Genomic DNA, 18,854 nt, shown 5'->3' on the forward strand with positions numbered 1-18,854 from the left:
CTCTGCATCTTGTTTAAGTCTGCCATTTTAAACCATGTTCTGAGTTTATCCATGCTCAGAGGTACTTTATGAATTTTACTTCTATTTCTCTGGTCAGAAAAATGTTACCATGAGTAAACTTCCCCATGAATAGTCTGTCAGAGAGGAAGAAACAGCAGTGTTTGCTATCTGCCACCAGATTTTACATCCTACCCTATATTTACATAGGCTAAAGGATCCTTGGAAAAGACTGAGAGGTCTACATTTTTGCATCCTAGCAGGATTCTGCACTGGTAAATACCAGTGTTCTCGGGTTAGTGGATCAAAATGACTTTGTATTACTTGAGGGTCTGCACTCATTTGTACTAAATGAATGTAAGGGCATTTACATTAGGTTATAAATGCAAATAGGTTGTCCCATAGGCTTGTATCAGTGCCTTTCTTTTAGGGGCATCATCAGATTAAATGGCTGAAGATATTGTATGGTATCTATATTATGAACACACCCCTCTATCCCTTGAATATAGTTTCTAGCAACAAAATATTTTGCATGCCATATGCAATGGTGGCCAAAAAGAAACTTATTAAGTGTCATCAAAGCTAAGGGACCTTATCAGCATTTTAAGAGAAGCCTTATTAAGATGAAATTCTGTATTTCAGCTCATTGTGGAGTTCTTTGACATTTCAGTGTCACATGAAATATTCCTGATCAATAACGTAATACACTGTGCACCAGATTTCAGCGAGTGGAAAGATGGGTTTGTATGCATCAGTTATCTGCTGAGTTATCATTATAAGAAACTCTGCTGTTAACCTGTCTTTGGATTTATGCTTCTTTTCTCTGCTTTTGATCAAATCTGTGATAATTTTTATAAGATAAAATAGAGAGAGAGGCTGGAAGAATAGCTCATCTGAATGCAAATGAGCTCTTTTCCCCCCTACATATCTCTCAAGGCTTATCATTTTATTACTCTCACAGAAAGCAGGACAGTCTGGTTAGAGCCAGGGGCTAAATCAGAAATGACTTGACAATCCACTGATAACATGGCATTTTTAGAATATACTCTCTGCTCTAAGCTCCAGTGACTAGGGGTGAATCATAAAATTGTACAAGTCAATCAGCTCAGGATCTGTTTTTTACATGAAGACTTATGAAAATTTAAGTGTACTTTATCACCTGAAACAAACTTTTATCTTGAACATCTACAATAGACTACAGTCACAGCCCAGAAATTCGACTGCAAGAGAATATAAATGAAAAAGGACTCTTGCTTACCAGATCTGGGGGGTGTATTGGCTTGTTTTTAGTAGTCTGAGCTCTCCCATTATGCATTATGAATAGCTGGGTTTCCCAAGGGTCACATGATGTCTATTTAGGTTCCCAGAGAAAATGGAAGTAAGGAGCTAAATCAGTATGTCCCACATCATAAAGCTGGGGATGCACATATGCACACACACCCCAAAGCCTTCCAAAGCACCACCTTTCTTCCCCACCTCCAAACCCTAAAGGAACTAGGCCTAAACACACACTAGGCACCAGAGGTTGCCACTAGGCACCACGAGGTTACAGGTCTTGTATCTTTAAAGCCCACACCAAGCTGGTAATAATTCTACCTAAAATGCATTCTGCATCTACTGTTGGCTGTTCACCTCTTGAGTTTTGCTGCTGCATAACAGTGCCCAGCAACAATTTTACTGCAAAATGTTCTGATTTTACAGTTAGCTTCAAAACAATACATGGGCTTGCTTCTGTCCAATTTCTAATTAAAAATAGGAAAATAACCACTCTTCACACGTATCATTACTGTTAAGCCTTCTCTGTGTTTTCAGCTTTTCTTTTTTAAGGTAGAGGACAATGAAAATATTGAAATGGGATTTCAAGGCAAGGTAGACAAGGTATGGGAAGGTAGGTGTTGTCTGAGAATCTTCAATATCAGCAGACAATTTGCTGAAGCTGAATTATTTTTTCCAAGCAAAATAACCCCTTAGTGTCGTTATCTTCCCTGGTGTTTCCAGAGAGAACACTATTAGCTTTGTAAGTATAGAGTTTCTGGCTATTTGAATATATGCATTTAGCAAACTAGGTATTTTTTAGGACACTCTGCTGAAACAGTATTTTATTTTTAAGATATTTAAACAAAATATTTGCTTTACAGTGGAAAAGTGTTTCAAATCACAATTTAGACCTCCTTTATCCTTATTAAACAGCATTGCTTTCCTCGTGCATGGGTAAAATGTTAAACTGAATGTAAGACAGATTTGTTGTTACTGCTGAATACATATTCTGTTATACTGCCAATTACCAGACACAAAGGTAGAATCCAAATATGTTTACTTCTCCCATACAAAAACCAGCAAAGCTTCCCAAAACACAGTTTTTGAAAAGCATGCATGTTGGACCACAATTACATGTAGACCAGTGGAATTGCTTCACTAAAGGGGAAAATTAAAGGAAACTAACTAACCAATAGGTTAGCAAAAGGTGAGCATTAATAGATCAATAGATCAATTTAAGTGCCAAGTGTCCAGAGTAGTTTTCAAGGGTGATAATGGATTTTAGTACCACTGTAGGGACAGATTTTAATTGTGCACTATAACAGTGCTGTTTGAGCCATTATATGACTGAATTATTACTATTTCTGTAACAACTTGGATGTAAAACTTGACTCTGGGCTGAATTGTGGCACTTAAGGGAATCCAGGAGGAGATTATTTTACACATTCCACAAAATTAAATGTATTTTGCATTCCTGACATCACCATTTGCCAACTTTAAACAAATTCTGTGCCAAGAGTGTTGTACAAAACCCATGCACAGCTATAACCTATGCTGGTGTCTTCCAGACAAGGAGAGGATGAGAAGGAAGCTTCAGCATGTGTCCTGAGAGGTCAAGATCCATGTGATCAGTAAGAGAGAGAAGAGAACAAATGAACCAAGGAAATAAATAGGAAGAGAGAGGTAGGCTGACATAAAAACTCTTCTCATACTGGAGCTATGCCTGGTTATGCCTCCACAAATCCATATGCAGACAGTAATTCTATGAACAAATACTGAATTCTCCCTGCCCCTCCCAAGTAAATTAGTAGATCTAAAGTTTAGAACAAATAAGACAGAAATCTCCCAAGGCTTAATGGCTTCATCTGTCATACAGTGACAATACTCCTGATACTCAAAGTTTCTTAGTCAATATTTACTTCTTGTATTCCCATTTTAAAATTAGAATGCAAGCATCATATCCATAATGCAATGTTTCTGAAACCTAAGAGCTAATATTCTCATCCCAATTAAAATGCAGTAAGCAGATTGGTTTTAACACTCAGTGGCATTCTTTTTATGGACTCTCATTCCTTCATAGACCACCTAGTTATAAATAATCCATGCACAGAGCAATTAGGCCTTTTTCTTGTTTTATGGGTTACGGACTCTATGCCTGTGCAAGTGTCATAAAACATTCTAAAGCACTACCATGCAACAAAACACATTTAAATCCCTACATTAGGAGTAATTGAATAAGTTTGATATTTAATTGCCCTTCTTCTATCATATGATTACAGCCTTTTGAGTGAATCACACAATTACTGAGTCCACACCAAAGAAAGATTGCTACCCAAAGTCACTTTAGAAAAAGGCATCTTGAGCACCTGCAAATGATTAAATGTGATGATGAAATGGGACACTGACAAATTTGAGGACCTGCGATTTTCACACAACTAACAAATCAGAACTGAAACAACAGAAAATTACTTCTATACATTTTATGGTAGAGAAGCAACAGAGTTTTGACTTATTTTGAAAGACTGACCTTGTGTGCTTATAGGATCCTGTGAATGACAAGGGAGAGTTGGGTGACTGAAATCAGAGGGAAAACTCTGCTTCAGTGGGCCTCACACCAGGACTCACATGGTTCTTCTATTTTGTGCAGAACTTAGAATAAAACTGAATTAGAGGGGAAGCCACAGAAGACAGAGGCATACTTGGCTTTGCCTTTATTATTTAAAGCAAAATGTCTACTGTGCTTTCTCTTCTCTTGCAGAAATGCTATTTATAACCTTTATACTTTAAACATGGAGTAGGTTACACTGAATTATACAGTATCTGTAGAGATGCTTTAGGAGACTTTGCAGCAACAACTGAAGTCTTTGCCCTCCTCTACGTAGAAAAGATTCAATATAGCCTAGGGAATTATATTCAAGGACAGAAATAGAGTGAGAAAATCTTTCTTAGTAATTTTCAAAAATAAATTTAGACTGTGAAAGACTGGGAAGAATATTAATCTGTTTGATTCATACACATTCTCTTTTAAGACAAATTAATTATCCAGCAGAAGCATTTAGCATAAAAATACAAGCTTTGAAATGTGAGTGTTAAGTGTAGTACAGGGAAACAAAACTGATAGAACTGATAGAAGGAGATTGAAAGAGGCTAATTAGAAAATGTCTAGAAAAGGATAACCATTTAACAAAAAGTACATAAGATAAAGCACTGTGGGCTTTAGGAGAGTATTAATGGTTTGCAAGACTTAGTATCCAATCATCTTTGAGATCAGCTTTTTTTCCATCCAATTTAGTCTCAACTACAAAAATGCAAAACAGCAAATGCAGCTGTTGGTTATAATGAGGTCACAAGCTAATTGTGTCCTTATTTCAAATGTTAGAGTAATAGCCTAGGAATATAATGTCTGACAATAAACATTAGTTCAACAAGCTAAAGCTATAAACTGGAAAACTGTGACCACATGCTTATCTTTCTTGGTTTTTCATAAAGGGTGAGCATAAACCTTTGTTCTGTGTGTGTCAATCCCACTGAAGGTATTAATGCTCTGAGTGAAATTCCCTTTAGTAGCTCTTAAGCAGATTCCATTACTGCAATGATTTTTTTCCCCAAGGAAAAGTAGAATAGATAAAGTTTCACTCCAGCAGTCACTCATTGAGTCACGTGGCTGAGGAGTATTCCTTCTCTCTGTATGCAAGGTTCTGAAACCAGACCCATGAGAAGAGTGACTTGAGACCTCACTTAGCAACTTTGAATGGAATTAATGTACTAGCAAAGCCTTTAGGAATTATGCAGCACTTTTATGCAAAACTAGAAGATTTAAAATCATTAGTTCCTCCATCAAAAGGAAGCAGTGTTTTGAGTATTTGGGGGGTAGATTAAAAAGATGAGTTCTGCATCCCCTGATCCCATATTTTGCCCATTAATCACCTTTAATAAGCAGGAGGATGTTATTGACATTAGACATTAGAACAGGGAGTCAAGTAGAAGTGGATGTGAATTACAGACCTATTGAACAAATCTGCAGGGCTCTGCTGCTTCTGTGAGCCAGGCCTTCTGATTTACCTGAGAGCTTTGCATTTCAGAAAATTAAGAGGAGTGTGTTTTCTCAAATTTTCAAGCCCACAGGTTTCTGGTTGATCATGACAGACCATTTGCTATTATTTGTTAATAATCACGCTCTGGGCTTACCACAGATTTACAATAATCGAGCAAGAATCCCATATGCAGCTGGATACAGTACACAGATGTGCTTACATTATTTATTCAGTAGTAAATAAACAAGCAAAGGGACTAGAGTTTCATGAAAGCTTGTGTTTTACATACTAAAACAGTGGCAGGGTGCCACTGGGAATACCAAAAGTAGGCATGTTTCTGAAACTACAGTCCTACATCTGGGAGAACTCTGAAGTATGTGGATCTTATTTTCCTATGGAAGTAAGTATTTACTATGCAGAAAACCCACTTCAATAGAATATTTGTAGCAAGAGATTCTATATAATAGTAATGTAATGTTCATTTGAAGAAATGCTTGAAACATTTAGGCACTTCATGAAATAACTGTGTGAAACACACAGTGTAATACAATATGTGTCATTCAAGTAATTTTGCAGAGTGACTCAAAGGTTGTGATTCTTTCATAAAATGACTGGTTTCAGAATATGACCAATGTACACAACATTTGTCCTATTAGTTTCAAAAATCTGCAGCAGCACACCAGGGAATCAGACCCAAGTTCCATGTGCCATGTCATGACCTTGAAAACAGAACCCAAATAATGGCACTGGAACTACAGGTATTTGTTGGTCATGGATGGTGTTTACAATAATTGGAAGCTTAAATGGCTGCTAGGAAGAGCAATGGGAGGCCAGGATAATCAAAGGTAATCAAACACTGGGATAGTTTCCTGTGAGAGGTTCAAGACCTGTCTATTACTGCAGCAGCAAGTTTGTCAAGTTCTACAAGCACTGGTTTGCCTGGAAGATAGAATGAATTCATGTCCAACAATAAAAAACTCCCTCGGAATTTTTTAATAAAATAATGAGGACTTTGTGTAAATGACAGAATAGACAACTTTTCAAGCTAAATATTAAAATAGGACTGATTTTCAGAGTGCATTTCAAACATTTAAGATTTGTTTTGAAAACTGAAAAGAGAAGAACATACTGATTTGCATGTGGTATTTACAATAAGTAGATTAAGTGGCAGCAACATTATGTACACATTTGCAACCGTTGCTATCAAAAGAAGGAAATTATGAAATTTTGTTTCAGCCCTTCTCTAAGGTTATTTTTTCAGGGCCAGTTAGATCTGCAGTGACTGCAGTATTAGTGGGAGGGAGAGGGGGAAGTTGCAATGTTCGTGAATGATTAGGATTCTTTTTAAAAATGTTGCCATCTGCGTTAATAAGATGTACATTTATTTGGTCTGGAAATTCTGAAAATGGCATTCATGTGGGCATGTTGCATGGCTGGTGCTCAGTAAGGTATAAAATAGTTTGCAAAATACTGATCCTCAGTGCCATTCATCAGAGGATCCAAACAAGCATTAGCTCTTCATGTTAATTGGTGTTGGGCATCTCACTTAAAAAATTCCACCGCAGCAGTTTCTATATGAGGTCTGCCTGGGAAAAAGTTTGCAGAATCATATCCTTCGTTTTTCATAATTCAATAAAACTCCTGCAGAGAATCAGGTATGAAAAATCTTATATTAATAAATCCAATTCACCTTTACCTTTGAGACCTGTCCCACTGAAATTTAAAATTAACCTGTACGTATTTCTTAGGAAAAAAAGTTATATATTACCTTATGGATGCTTCCCACTGAAATGTGTCTTTGTTCATTAACTATTTTCAGCTGACTTTACTTAGACTCTGTTTTTATTTTTGGGTTTAGTTTGTTTTAATGGTTACAGGGCTATTAAATGGTGAAATAGCTGTGATCTCAATTTTCCTTTTTTGATCTCATCTATGGAGATAACAAAAGTCAGGCCAGCACTACTAAAAGAAGCGTTGATCCTGCCAAGATCTTGAATCCAGGTTCTCCAGCTCCATCTTCTGGTACAAAAGTATCTAAGATAAAAGTACTCCCACAGCTAATTTTACTAGCCATAATGTCTTAATATATAATGGGATTCCAGAAAGAATGAGCTTATCATTTGTAATATATGAAAAGATATGGGTTGGTAGTTACTTTACTGAAAGGCAATACTTTTCTCTCCCCAGTTCTCACATATTTTCCCCATTTCTTCTAATCCTCAATATATAATGTAATTAGTCTCAAAGATGCTTCAATCCACAGGGACTAGATAAAAATAATTTTGGGATTATATTCAAGATTGAAACAGACTCAAAATAAATCTTAAATTCTTGTGGGATTCATGTATTGCAGATGTCATATAAAATGCACAGTTTGATGAAGTCATTCCAGTCTGCACCAGAATAACAAAACCAACTCAAAACCTAGTCCTTGACTCCTTAGAATTTAAAATTCTGAGGATTTCTATGCCTTTAGCCAAACAATTCACATTACAACGAACACTAAGAACAAAACTCTAGAAACCTTATTCTTGCTTCCTCTGTTAAACCGCATATGTAAGTGCTGAATATGCTAAACTATTCCAGTGCTAAAACAATTCAGTATTAAGCAAAATTAAAACTAAAACAGAAAAAGGCAAATCACTTTGCTAAATCTGGTTCAAAACCACCTTTTTAAAGCAATGTGTTACTTATGCTCTCTTTAAGATTAGGAAGTACTTTAAGCTGCTCCTGTTCTCACCAATACTTTGAGCTCAAAAAATCCACAAAGGAGATTGCCCTTGGTGCACAAACAGCTCCACCATGTGTGGCTTTCTGACACAAAACCAACGGAAATATTAATCTCCAGACTTTTCAGGACCTTTAAAATTTGAGTCCTTAAAAATTGAAATCCTGGAGGTTAATTCAGGAGTTTAGACTTCTGATAGTGGTTTTACTTATTTGTGATATTTAAAAGTATTCATAATAGGTACCAGAAATGCAATATTCCACTACTGCTGCAGTTTTATTTATTTTTGATATTTAAAATTATTCATAGTAAGCACCAGCATCACAAGATTCCATTGCTGCTACCATCAATTTACTTTTAGCAAATTATTTATTCTGTCAAAGCACTGAACTGTATTGAATTTGACCATTTGGTTGAGAGCCTTTCAAGATATACAGCAAGAGACATCTGAAATCTAAAGCAAAGTTCACCCCATAGTTTCAGTTCTTATTTTCCTGCCCAAATCATTATATTGTCACATGAGCTACTCAAACAGCTGCTAGATTGCAAGAGAAAATGGAAGTGGCTCTCCTACCTGCCTCACTGAAATGATTTGTTCTTGGAGGCTTTTGAGTGAAGAACATCATTGAAGATCACAAAGAACAGTTATTTCTAGATTTGTCCAGCTGGATGTCGACATTTTATTGACAGAGGGCATTTTTCTGTAATGAAGAATGCAGAGTTCTGTAATTTTAAAACAGCATTTGAAGGGGGGAAGGGAAAGGAGAGTAAGGAATATTTTATATTTTAATATAGCTCCCATTATTTTTGAATTACAAAAGAAATTATCATTTTGTAGTTATGGCTTCTTACTGTGTTGCAATGGAGAAAGCTAACACAGTGAATCCTTTTCAATCAAAAAAATGGAACAAGGAAAAATTACAGAGAGTAGCAATAAAAGCATACTGAACAGTGGGGTGAATGCTTCAATGGAACTTAAAGGAAGAAAACTTTTAAAAATTGTCTTTTGACATGTACAGTGCAGTCACACCAAATTTCAAGCTTTTAACTCCAAGGCAGTCTCATTACTCCCTGCCTTTCTCTAGTTTACTGAACAGTGAGTTATTTACATAAAACAGAATTTCTTCCATAGGAAAGGCTTGCATGCTACTTAAAAACCTGAATAAATGAGGGACTTCAGTTTGAATCTATAACACCCAAAAAATCCTTTCAATATCTGGATGGTATTACCTTATCATAGTACCTGTCCAGCTGAATTATTCAGGTATCTACACTGAAATGCTTAACAATGCTCTCTCTGTGAAGTCATGATATCTTTTCAAATGAAAAAAAAATTTAAAAATCCCAATTTGCCACAGATTAACTTTCCATACAAATTATCATGTACTACACCCAATCCCTGCTATTGCAGGAAGCTCACTTGAATCTGGAAGTCTTCATGTTGCAGCCTGCAAGGATCAACTTCTTTTTGTGTCAAGGGCTGGAAAGCCCTACAAGAACTGGTCCTGGCTGAAGAACTTCTCCAATGTACTTGTCGATTTATCCAGGTCAGGGATCTATCTTAGTTACCTCTTCTTTAAAGTTCAGTGTCCAACCACCTGTGCTGCTGTAGGAAGAAAGAAGAATCATCTGTCTATAGTGAGAACTGTTCTGGAGGGTGAAGTCCAGTTTCCTTTCTTCAAAAAAAAAAAGTAAAGGTGAGGAATTAATGTTTGTTCAAAATTTCATCCTTTATTAGTGAAAGCATTGGAAGTGTGCATATATGTTTGAAATGGAATTGTCCTAATTTATAAACAAAAATAATTTCATTCCATCACCCTTTTTCTTTGCCCTACCAATCCTTAACTGCAGATCCCAACCGCTGAGAAAGCACAGAATAGACTGTAAATGGTGGGCTAAGTTAAAATGGGAGAATCTCTTGTATCTTCACAAGGTAAGATACAAATCACACAGCAAAGCATTCTGAGAAAAATATTTCTTAGAGGAACACAGGAGACCTCAATTACCATCCAGTGAGGTGGGTAATATGCATTTGGCTATTTGTGAAAAAAACTATACGACTGTTTTTACACAAGACTTTACTCCTATATTAACTATTACATATTTGGATATATACTTGCAAAACAAAAAAAAACCCACAGAAAATAAAATCCCAAATTTTTCCTATATTTAAATGATATATTTCTGAAACAGGAATTCAGAGCCTCACCAGATTAAAATCACCACCTTTATTCCTTCACTTTGATCGGGGAATTGCCTTATCCGCTTCTTCTGGTTCTATTCAGTTGGAATGTCTGTTTGTGCACTGATTTCTTAACAGTTTGGGATTTAAACCAGTCCCTGAAGAGATAGCTGACAAAAAAGTGATGTTACTTTTTAGATCCTTCCTAATTATTTCTCCCCTCACCCTCACAAACATCTAATTTCCTTCACGATGCTGCAAGCTCATTAAAATTGGAACACTAAATAAGAATTATTCAAAAGATTGCATTTTGCATTGCTAGAGGCACCACTACAGGTACTTGACTCATCCTTCAGACTATAAATAAATAAAGTCTAGGACAGGTGAAATAAAGGCACAATGGGTTGGGTTTTTTTTAAAAAAGATATAGTACATTTGGAACAGGCCTTTTATTAAGGAAGAGTTTCTAAGGGAATTGACTTACAGAAATTACTTAATACTTGGCAGTGCATCTAACTGATTGCAGCTCTTTTTTTACAAATACAAACCAACATTTTCACTACCACATGTGGTGGATGGTAATGTTGAGACTGAAGAGTACTTCAGGGTTCATTTGTCCTCCAGCCTCCAATATTTTGTGTACCTCAGCACTTTCTCATCCTTACTGAGACCTGCTGCAAATATTTTAAATACCCTAACAGAGCTGAGAGAGTATAGCAACAGTGTTTATCTGCTGTATCATTAGGGTTCTTGTTACCGTAATTTCACAGTTCTGAGCAACAATTCTCATTTTATGGGCAGGTAATTGACCTCTATGATACATTAATTGATTTGCAGGGGAAATACATTAAAAGCTGGTTGGAAAAGCAAATTATTGAGGAACTTCACTCTGATTGCCTTTAGAGCTACCACTCTAGCACTGTTGAAGGAGATTGCTTTAGCTCATGTCAGTGAAGCTACAATTTAGTGTTTGTCCAAAGAACGTTCACATTCTAAGATGAAAGTGAGGTTACTGTGGTTTCATGAGTTATAAAGGCACAATTAAAGATTACTGCTGATTCTTAGTTTAGGATCACTTCTTAGCTCAAGGAGTATTTAGTGGAAAGAGCTAAGGCAAAAGACAAAATTCAACAAAGTGCTGCTGATAAAGAGAGTTCTGAGTTATCCATGAAAATATTAACAGGGGTGATCCAGACAGAACTCATGTCTGCCTGTGATTCAGTGCTGCAGCTGGTAACACCCAGAGTGCCAGCGATCCAAACATTTGTGAGGAACAAGTGTTTTAAAATAACCACTCTTTTTACAAGATCAGTGAAAGATAGATAGGACAGAGTAAAATCTGATGGTACTCCCTCAGTGCAAACAGAACTTTCCCAGTGATGAATTTTCCCCCTATGATTGTATTTTGAATATTCCTATTTAAAAATTCCTATTTTTGTCAGCTTCCCATAAAAGGCTTTATAACTGCAAGAAGTAAATGTTAGAAGTGTTCATTTGAATGAAATAAACAATTAAGCCACATCTCCCTTAACCTGATTTTGGAAAAGTTGAGGTTTTGTTTTCTTTATGATCACATGCAAAAATAGGATCTGAGAAGGGAATGGAAAAGGTTGGCTGAAAGGAGTGAGCTGATGGTAAGCTGCCAGTAACCTCCTGCTGCAGTTGACCTGCTGGAACTCCAGGCTAAGAGGACAAACACTTCATTTTCAATAAAGTCCATCTAAACCACGGGAAAGGCGGAAGGACAAACACGATTCAGAAAGGCAGCAGTCTGTGCCAAAAGCAGCAGAGTCAGCAGCTAACGTTTCACTTCTGATGAGAGTCCACTTGCAAAAGTTCTGGTTGAGTACCTGCTGAAAAGCAGAGGTTGTTCTTCATTGCTATGTCAAACCATAATAGCCATACTTCTGTTGCTATTCAAAGAACAGGGATAAACCCTGGGGTTTGTTATGTTTTAAATAGTTTCCAATTTCAGGCCTAATAGAAAGCAAAATGGAAAATATCACAGGTAATAGGACTTAAAAATAGAAATATGGAAGAACACAACGTTATACTTACGTTACCTATTGCTTTTTTTCAGCAGAGCAAAGTCTTTGCAAACACATAAATACCTATATTTTCCCCCAATGAAGGAAAAAAAACCGTCTATCTTATAACCTGTAAGAAAAGCCATAAAACTAAAGTAAACCTCATTCCTGTAAAGAGAAAATGTTCTTTAAGAATTCAGTTTGGGGAGCATAAATATTTAATTGCCTTGAGCATGTCTTAGAAGCTCAGATTTACTCAAAATAGTGTCAAGAGCAAACAAAGCTGCAAAACAATCTCTTTTAGGAAGAAACACCTTGTGAAAAAAAAGTATTTTCCTATAATCTCTCACTATTTCACTTTATGTCTGAATCACATCACTTGAACTCCTAACAGCATCTGTGGGGGAGAGAGACAATGAACACTCCTTTTGTTATTTGAATGACTGCAAGGTTTTGACATGTACAATATTAATAAAAATAATTTATTCTCACAGGGTTTCATTAGAATAACAAGCTGGTAACTTTGTGTATGTTTGAGGAGCAAAATGAAACGTGAAGTAGTAGGACAAAACCTTCATAAAAAACCACATATACATACTGCTTAGTACCATATAAATATATATATATCTGTATCTTCATTTTCCCAGTGCCTTGCCCTAAGTATTAGACAAATGGCTAGAAAATTTATATTTATTAGGTTATTTATTGACTTTTCAGTGAATCCTGATTGATAATTAATATCACTGGAGACTATTAATGATTAAGTATACATTGCCCAATCTTTAATAAATGAACATTAATAAGAACAATTTTAAATCTAAAATTAAAAACAATTTCTAGGACGCTTGTTTTAAGAAATTGCACTAATAAATAGTAGGCCATTATATACAGTCAAATGACTACCAATTAATTTACATAATCAGAGTAGCAGTATGTTACATGTAACAGTATATATGTACTGCAATTACAAGTGCTATGACTTCAAGAGTTTATCTAATCGTAATATCCAAACATTACTTTCTAAATAACACAAAATAATTTGTCTAAATTAAATCTTTGTTTAAGAAAATATGCAATGGGCATTACTAAGAGCTGAAATTAATGGCAAGTGTTAGCTTGGAAGGATAGAAATTTACTGCTGACAAGTAGGAAGACACACAGAATGTATTCCTACAGTTAATATATTCCTATAGTTAACACTATAGGACATACTGTAGACATAAATTTTCAATAATTTTATTTCAGATAAAAATGGACAATCATAGAATGTTCTGCTATATATTTTTGAGTGTCCATTGTTCTGTCTGAAAACACAGACTAGTCACTGTCTTGCCTCTCAGAAACATTATTCCATTTCTACTTAGGGTTTTAGAAAATATATATGTCGAAAATAAGGCTTCCATTGCATTTCAGTCTTTGCTGCTCTACGTAATTGTTGCTATGATTATTAACAATAACTATTCTTTATTTATTTGAAATTAGCTCATAATTTGGGTAAATACTTGAAAAAAGTGAACTGGCTTGAATATTTCAAATCCCTCATTTTAAAATGTCAAATTCCAGATAGTTCAGCCCTGTGCAACCTCTCAGGGTTAATTTTCTTGTGTATTTTATGAATTAAGAAGAAATTGTCAAACTGTTTTATTTGGGTAGAATTAGACACATGAGAACCACATAGTCACCCCTCAAAATTTACACTCGCATTCTCAGCAATGATAATTTGATTTTTCTGCATAGGTTACTTTCATTCTAGCAGCAGCAAACCAGTTTAAGTGGTGAATCACTTTGTGCTGCTCCCCAGGCAGCACTAATCATGGTAATCTAATCTGCTCCAATTAACCCTCGTGCTGCAGTTCCACAGGCAATTAACCCTTGGATTGCAGTGGGTTGTGCAAATCAAATTTCAGCCACATTACCATCATGTTCTGCACACTGTGCACATTGCTCCAGGATCCATCATTGCTCATAAAGTGTCTTCTTTTCCATGATTACTCCCAAGATTTGAATAATGCCTGGGTAGAATTCTGAGGAAAACAGACCCCAAAATGCATCCCTCATCTCAACAGCTCCCAGTGTCATATCCAGGTCAGCTCCCTAAGTGTGCTGGGGAAGCAGCCTCGTTTCCTCCTTTGGAAGGACAGGCTGGGATGTAAGGATGTTCTCCTAGTGCAGTGTTACATGGCTGAGCACAAAATGCTCTCACCACAGCTACTTTAGCACTGTCTTGTGACATTGCTTGTGCTTCATGGCCTATTAGGTGGCACTTTGGAAAACAGCAGAACTGACCACGAGACAGGCAATTAAACTTTTTGACAATTAGTTTGACTTTCTTAGGACTTAGTTGACTAATGTCTACTACTCATGTCTTTGTCCAAGACAGTATGAAATAAGAGAAGAGTGGATTTCTTTCAAGCCAGTGGGACAAAAAGTTTGTACCATATCTATGTGGTGTCTCAGATCCTTGTTTTGGAGAAGGATATCTGAACTGGAAAACAATAGGCAATAAAATCCCCTTGAATAGTCTATGTTTTGTCCTCTGGTGAGTTTTCCTGACTTTGGGCCAAGCTTGCAGAGTCATGAGAGAATTTCCCAGAAAAGAGAGACAACAGAGAGAAAATAGAGGGCGAAACACCATGCCAAAGAAAGGGAGGATCTGGAAAAAGGTGTAAAAGACATATTTTATGGCATACAAGGAAATGGATATTTATCATCCTGATGGTCAAGAGACATTCTGATGAGTTGAATTACTGATGGCCATGGAGCATCCAAGCCAAGGAGTGGGATGGGGAATCTCCTTGAGTATCTGTGTGATCCTCAGGTATTGATTTATCACACAAGTAGATGTAAAGCTGACAGCAGTTATATACAGTCGGAGATTTTATGATAGATACATGAACCCAGAGACACATTTGAGACTGTGGACTGCTTACAAATAGCTCACCAAAAAATAACTCTAAAATTAGCTTCCACAAATTCTATGGCAAAAACCCTTTAGCTCATTTTCTTGTATATGTCACACAGAAATTATTTCTTTTGAACTTGTCCTATTTAAACAGAATTTCTTTAATGTTAAAAGGACATTTTACAGGGGAAAGTCTGCTTCTTGATTAAATTAGCAAAGCTCATGGAATCTGTTTTTTTAAACTGTGTTTAAAAACTATCAGATGTTATTTACAGAAAATAATCATATAAACACAGACTAAGTTAATTTAAACTCTTGAAGGAGTACTCATGTAACTTCCTTGCACTGTAGTGCATTGAAAAATTGTCATTCAGTACAAGATAGACAGTTACAAATCTGTAATACAGACTCAGCCCTGCATTCAGCAGCAACAGGAAATTTAGGAAGCAGTGGTTGTTAGAAGCAAATGGAGGATTCCCTGGCATCGCAGCTTAGAGGGGCTGTGATGCACTCCTCTAAGGCATATCTAGAATTAGATGGAGAAAAACACAAATTACATTTCAACAACCATTTCCTGTGCTGCACTTTCATAGCCCAGTGCAATGATTAGCTCTGCCATGCTTCAAGTGACTTCAAAGTCATCATTAGTTGACAGTAAATAAACAGAATACTGCTTAAAATACAAACCAGTTATCAACATATTCCAAATGTTTTTAATTTAAGAGATTATTTGAAGATCACAGGATAATGGCTGAGTCCCTTGATGATTTTTCCATCTGACAGTGCAGCCCCTCACTTCGTGGTGTGACACATAACTCAGCTTCATGCTGCATTGTCAACACTTTGGGACAGCAAAGATATTAAAGCAGTCTGAATACACTGATGTGCAGGTTCCTGCCTCACTGTCCATTTGGTCATTCCTTTCAATTAGAAGCATTTAGCATTCGGCCATACACAGTGGGGGAGGTTATGCTGTCTTGCTGAGAGGTTTAAGAAATCTCTCTCTGCAGGCAACAGTGGATTGCAAACACAGACATACAGAAAAGCTCAGCTATTTCAGAAAATCAGAAAGTTTGGTTGTCTCACTGCATTTAGCGTGAGACAGAGATGAAAAGACTAAATTCTCTTGCAATTACCAAGCTAAAAGGAAGAAGTAATGGGACAAGAAATAGAACCAATGCAACAGCACTTTAACCTGTTCTATCCAAGTGTTATCACTTTCCATCACATTATTCAGTGTTAAACTTGAGTGTTAAGCTGACCTTTCAGATACCAAGGGATAAAATTCATTAAAACCTCATGTCTTTCAATCAGAAAGACACATTCAGTTGCTTGTCTTTCATCAGTGACAGTTCCTTAAGCCTTAGGTTGCCAATTTTCCTGCCAAACTCTAACAACGCACTCTTTCCCTCAATCCTCTGTTATTTGTTCTCCCCAAAGACCCAAGAGCCAGGATCAAATGAAGCTTTTCTAATGCTCTTTGCTGCATGGCTCATGACTTAGAAAGGATAACAGTGGAGCTTATATGACATTAACCTTAACTCGAATTTACACAGAAGGAATTACATCCCAACAACATGCTTCACTTCTCTAAATCTGATCTAACAGAGCAAGTGCTACAGTTACTGTCTTCAGTCATCAAGCTCAAAGCACAACAATCACAAGTACTGGGAGAAATAAGTCACAATCCATGAGTCTGGGAAAAAAACCCCAAACCCACAAATATGCAGGAGTACCAGCACAGAGCAACTGCACACCTCTCAGGAAGACCTTTAAGAGCCCTCAGATTGCAATAAGTTTTCCACACGCTCCCCAAGAGATCTGTGGATGCAAAGTGTTCTGCATACTGCATGTAAAGACCAATCTTCAGTTATGGGGAGGTCTGTTTGTAGGATTTGTTCCCCAGATTAACTACAATTATGTCATAGGGGGTTAAATTCTTTACGACATTAAGAACTTGGTCTTGGAAATGTTCTGAACTAATTCCATATTTAAATAACATGAGTAAAACCCATGCCTGGGCTGGAGGACACTAAATATATCCAATAACACAAACAAATCTTCCAGGCAGGTCTCCAATACTGCTGCAGCTTTATCCCCAGGAATCCCCCTGAAGAACACAGCTGAAGCAGAGTTCTCCACTTTGCCTGCTTCACTGTGGGGATTGCTTTAATATATTCCCAGTACCTAACTGGACTCTGCTGTAAAAACCCACAAACATTTAGTAACCACTGCAGAGTTTGTAATCTGAAATTAAAACCAAGGATTAATTAAGCATTAGGAAACAGAAGAAAACCGTAAGAGAGCTGTGGTCACAGTGTTGGGATGCAGTCTCAAACATAAGACACCTGAGCACTGGGATTGCTTAGTTTTGGCATAACACCAGACAGGAGTAACAGGAAAATATTTGAAGGAAGGTATTTAAATCAGTTTGCAGACATTTAGAAAGCTAATGGTAAAAACAGCACCATTTTTTCCAGCAATTAGTAAGTGGATGATGAAGGCTGGTATCACAGACTCATTGGAGATGGAATCAACATTTTAATGACACTTGAAATAAAGCTAAGCAACTAAAGTGTCCAGGGAGAGTGGACAAGACCCTTTCTGATATATGATTCCACACACAGGCCAAATGAAGAGAGCTGGGAAGAGAACATGTGATTAACTATGCTCCCTAGCAGAAAACCAGAAAAGCAATTGAGAGGAGAAGGCCATATCCCCTGACACTGACTGGGCAGAATAAGCAAGTAGAAAACTTGACCTATACTCTCCCTACAGGGGTAGGAAAGATTACATGAGGAACTTTTTCCTTGCAGAAAACATGACCTTGTGTTTCTTTTCAAGTAACTTTTCATTCATATTGGAATTGGTCAATTAACATTAAAAATGTAAAAGGAAAGGCCATAAAATCTGCCTCTGGGATCATTCATTTTTAATAATTTTTTTTTAAATGGCCAAACAAAAGCAGAAACCAAACTCTCACACTTCCTGCTTTGAGGTGTGGAGCTGCGTAAAAGCATTTACCTCTCAGAGTCTCAGAGTCAGAAACACAAGCAATAGAACAGGCTCAGGGACAGAAACAAAGCAAAATCTCAGATGCTGACCCTGCAGGTCTTGTTCTTCATTCTGAAGCCAGTGAATGTGTGAGGACACCAAGATCTTCCTCTCCACAACTAATTTCACAAAAAAAAAAATTAAAAATATTTTTAAAAAAATAGAAGCACTGATTAAAATTGAGACTTCAGAATGTTCTTATGAGAGGTGGTTCTTTAAAATCCCTTCATTCTTACTTCCACTAGAATGTCTTCAGGAATACAAAGCAACTCCAGCTTTTATAATTTCTATGACTACTGGTTTCAAAAACATCATTACTGCCTTTTGGTCCAGACTCCACATCATTATAAGTTCAGCAGCTAGATTGCATTGTTATCTAATTGTGTTGTGGTTCTTTATATCATTAAAGATTGGATATTAGGACAAAAGGGTTGTCTAAGCATTTTCTGTTGCAGAAACTCTTAAATTCAATTTAAAGCATTTGTTAAAGCAGTGAAGTTATCTGTGATGAGTTATGCAAATTTTATCCAGCTACAAAAGATTTTAAGTAAGGTATAGAAATAAGTAACTCCAAACTGCCTTAGCACCCAAGCTCACAAAGATCATTATATTTATCAGAGAGTGTAAAGAAAACACTCTGGTAGTGTCAGAGTAACAAATCTGCTCTCTGAAA

At 36.6% G+C, this 18,854-nt stretch overlaps 2 long non-coding RNA genes across 5 annotated transcripts in view; both read right to left on the reverse strand.

The window, feature by feature from the left end:
- LOC146437687 (uncharacterized) overlaps positions 1-10,444 on the reverse strand; it is a 48,545-nt gene extending 38,101 nt beyond the window's left edge. The window contains exons 1-3 of one of the 2 annotated variants that reach the window (XR_014851950.1): positions 10,226-10,444; positions 9,437-9,622; positions 8,591-8,717 (exon numbers count right to left, since the gene is read on the reverse strand). This is a non-coding gene — a long non-coding RNA (uncharacterized LOC146437687). The remainder of the gene's footprint in view (positions 1-8,590; positions 8,718-9,436; positions 9,623-10,225) is intronic. The other variant, XR_014851951.1, reaches the window with a different exon arrangement.
- A 512-nt stretch (positions 10,445-10,956) lies between these two features.
- LOC146437688 (uncharacterized) overlaps positions 10,957-18,854 on the reverse strand; it is a 59,909-nt gene continuing 52,011 nt past the window's right edge. For all 3 annotated transcript variants that reach the window (XR_014851493.1, XR_014851491.1, XR_014851495.1), the window contains 2 exons: positions 12,540-12,622; positions 10,957-12,051 (listed from right to left, as the gene is read on the reverse strand). This is a non-coding gene — a long non-coding RNA (uncharacterized LOC146437688). The remainder of the gene's footprint in view (positions 12,052-12,539; positions 12,623-18,854) is intronic.

This window comes from Lichenostomus cassidix, chromosome 4 (assembly GCF_008360975.1).
Source record: "Lichenostomus cassidix isolate B80296 chromosome 4, HeHo_3.0, whole genome shotgun sequence".
Taxonomy (NCBI): domain Eukaryota; kingdom Metazoa; phylum Chordata; class Aves; order Passeriformes; family Meliphagidae; genus Lichenostomus; species Lichenostomus cassidix.